General features: G+C 39.3%; 1 long non-coding RNA gene across 1 annotated transcript; it reads left to right on the forward strand.

Moving 5' to 3' along the window:
• Window positions 1-521: 521 nt before the first annotated feature.
• On the forward strand, window positions 522-2,952 carry LOC136250430 (uncharacterized). The gene is made up of 3 exons (XR_010698532.1): window positions 522-628; window positions 1,912-1,983; window positions 2,498-2,952. It is a non-coding gene; the product is annotated as an uncharacterized lncRNA (long non-coding RNA).
• Window positions 2,953-3,920: the final 968 nt, after the last annotated feature.

A 3,920-nucleotide genomic window follows, 5' to 3' on the forward strand; every position in this document is an offset into this window, starting at 1 on the left:
ACTCTAATAGAGCAGTCAGGATCTAGACCCTTCCTTGCCCCTGGGCCCCTCTTTAACTTTTTCCGGGCCCTCTAATTTCTCTGGACGGCCCTGTTAGTGGCATGTAACTGCAGTCAACTAGTACCCATTTTAACTAGTAAACCCTTAACAACACTTTGCCTTTCATCTTGTACTGCATTGAAACGATCAAGATACTCTATTAGAGCAGTCACAAAACAGCTGTAACACAGCAATCAATATTTAGCATAGTTACAACTTCTGCTTAGCATTGGATTGTATAGTTTAAATTACTAGCTACTTACAGACTTTACAATATAAAAATATGGCACTTGTAGAAATGTGACTGTTCTATTAGAGTATCTCGTTCTACTTCAAGCATTGACTAATTCAAGTGAAGAAGCTACGCCCTTGCCAAGGGATCTTGTGAAATGAAAATGAGAATAGTAAAGAAAAGGCAAGTATGTACAGAGACAATAGAGGGGAGCGTAATTATGTCCTGTTGTAAATAAACGCCTTTAAAATTTATATTACTACTAAATAAACGCACCAGAATAGGCTTGTGTGGCTGTTGTCTCCAAGGTTGTCTCATTACTTGTCTTTCCGTGTTGAAGGGATTTAGTCGCAATTGGTGAGTTTAACTATACATGTATTTGTTTTATAAAACTTAATTGTAAAAAGGCGATTAGCACATATCATGATAAACATGTATTTGTCACAGTAGAGTCTCTCACGAAGTCACGATTATTACCAGACATTGGACCAGGGTAAAAAATTTACTGCTATATTTAGAGGTTGTAGCGTTTGTATATCTTAGTATCTTAATAAATAATCCCCCATGATCACTAATCACTAATAGTACAGTGAAAACTGGTCATTATTCAGGCCGTAGGGACAAAATTTTCTAACCTTGCCTTTTAAAGAGGTAGCTGCATTATGCGGCCTTAAAAAAAGATAAGAAGCATGCTGTTCTAACTGGCTATAGAGATGGATTTAGTGTATGACAGCGTATGAGACAGTGAGTGCTGGCAGCAAGGGGGCAGCCAATCTGTTAGAGCACCAAAAGCACTGCTTCAGACATAGGCAGTTGACTGTCAGCCCCAAGTGTAAAAAGTTTCACTATTGGTCCTGATGAAGAAAGTGATGAAGTCATTATCCATAGGATATATTTTTCAGAGTATCCATTTCAGTTCTACAATATAGTAGCCAAGCATAAGATGAACATAACACAGCATTCCAGTATAGTTTAGTGGTGACCACAACACTGCCTGAGTTAAACTGTGGTGAGATTTGAGACTACCAGAAGCCCTGGAATGTCTTCAACACATGAAATACCAAATATCTAATACCTGGCTTTCATCCACAGTGGACCTGTCTTGGTGGCCACTTGTACAGAAGGGAAACAGCTGCCACACAGTCTTGCGAGCGAAACAGCTAGTTGCCACACCCCTTAATTATCAATTTGTAAAATCTTTAGCAAAATTGTGTGTGCGAGCAAGTGCGATGTGGCAGTGCCGTGTATATGGTTGCTGCCTAGCAGTGACACATCACGAGTATTGAAGTCACAATGCGTTACTGCATCATCCATCTAAATACAATCTCTGAATGTGTCATTTTGTGTAGAGAGCAATCTTCCACAAGAAGTGACCTGCAGGTTTCAGTGTATATTGTTAACCATTAATATTGTGAACTATATGTACAGTGAAACCTCACTTAGTGGCCACCTCTTTAATAAGACCACCTCATTATATTGGCCACCTCTAGTAGGTCCTAAATATAGCTAAGCATTACTTATGACCTCATTAATAAGGCCACCTTGTTATTCAGGCCAAATTTTTTGGTCCCACAGCCTGCCATATTAATGAGGTTTCATTGTACTTATGTGAATTTTTATTTTTCGTAACTTTTCTTCAGGTTTACTGATGGGCACTATGAAGCATTGTTGACTGGTACGTGTATAATGTGGTGACTTGAAATGCTAAAACAGTACGTAGCATGTCTTGTATGTACATGTAATGTGTTGTAATGTGTCCACACATCCACACATCTTAGAAATAAATATAATTGTATTCTCTATAAATAGTCAGTTCCATTGTGCTACTGGGTCATAAGTTGGTTGAGTATGGATCATCCAGGGCACTTGAGTCACATTTTGTCCTGGCCAAGTGGATCTCATCCACTGACAGAATATACAGGATCAGATCACGTGTATAAATTACGGTGGAACTTGTTTATTGCCACCTTCACTCATTCAGCAGGTAACAGTGTATAAATTCTCAATTGGAATTGGCTTTTCAAGAGTGGTTGTCTTTCTATACTAGTGGCCATTAAGATAGGTTGTACTGATAGAGTGTACATACTAGAGATGCAACAATATCCTCCACTTAGTGACGTTTGATAGTGATGCAATGGAGACTATGTATTATTGCATTTAAATACTATACTATTATATTGCAACTCTAGCACGTATTTATAACAGGAATGTTTGTTAACTGTTTAGACATACTGGAGCCACACCCACTCATCTGGATTCTACAAATGGAGTCATACCAACTTGTTGTCATCATACTTACTCGTTACTCCCATTGTGTTTGGATGAATATACATGCCGTCATGTGAGACTTGCTACCATGGCGGGCCACTGGAAAACATTTGCATAGCAGTTATATTACAGTCATTATTGTACAATTCTTACATTATTGTTGTGAAAAGTGTTTGGTATTCATGTGTCTCCTCTGTATGTTGTAATTACATGTGTAATTTTGTGTGGGGGTGCTATAAAATGCAATAATGCATGGTGACAATTGTATTAGGCAATTTTGCACACTTCCTTTTAAGCTAGCTACATGTGCTAATTACTCACAGCTTGTGTCAACAACTGGTAACCACAGTTGTACTCTTGTGTCATTCTTTAAGCCGCGCCCTTAGAGGACAAATTATGTGGGGGCGACTAATTTCAAAACGAATTAAGGATGGTATGCAGCACCATAGATTATATCTATGGACTATAATCTATGGCAGCACACTTCTTGGTGGCTATATGTACTGATTAACTACATAGAGCGCCAGTTCATCAATACCCAGTGACCGCAGTTGTGCTCTGCGTCATTCTTTAAATTCCGAGTAAAATTCTTAGAGAGCAAATGACGTGGGGGCGACTAAATTCAAATTTCAAACTAGCCATTCTCGAAAACAAATGTTTCAATCTGAACGAAACTTTCAGAACAGTTTAAAGACACATTGCCCTAGATGCCAAGCGAGTATTGCGGAAAACAACAATCTGGGATTTGTATTTGGCCTCTAGGTCGACTGAGGACGACTGAAACTTCGTTTGGTGCTGAAATCACGACTGTAGGGTAATCATGTATGGTGAAATCGATGATGTGAATCTTGAGGTGATTGAGTGAATACTGAAGCAATAACAGGGCGATGAATGTTCGGAATGCACAAAGGAACGCAAGGCATACACCTGCGGTTGCGTCTAACCGCATGCGATAAAAAAAAAAAAAAAAATGAAACTTCCCCTTTGATGTCGGCAACCTCGATCACGAAACAATCGGCATGGATTTGCTTCACTGCTTGTGTGGTAGTTACTAGTGACATGATGAGTTCAACTCCAGAGTTTCAGAGGGATAGCGTAAGTGACGGGTGGATTACAGGAAGGCCGAATTTGACAACGTTCGTTCTTGTAAAATCCTCACGTAGTGGTCGCGTCATTTATTGTCTGCGGCGCGCGTTTCTGCTTTACTGGCCGCGCGACTCACTACCGTGAGTCTTGATAAATTAACTATACTACTATTGTATACATTATTAATTGGTTGAAGAAACAATAAAAACATGGAATTGCTGTAATCCCATGGTCTTTAGCCATGCAGCTATGAAATGGGCTGTAGTAGCATGCATGAGATCCAATATGGAATGAT

This window comes from Dysidea avara, chromosome 3 (assembly GCF_963678975.1).
Source record: "Dysidea avara chromosome 3, odDysAvar1.4, whole genome shotgun sequence".
NCBI lineage: Eukaryota > Metazoa > Porifera > Demospongiae > Dictyoceratida > Dysideidae > Dysidea > Dysidea avara.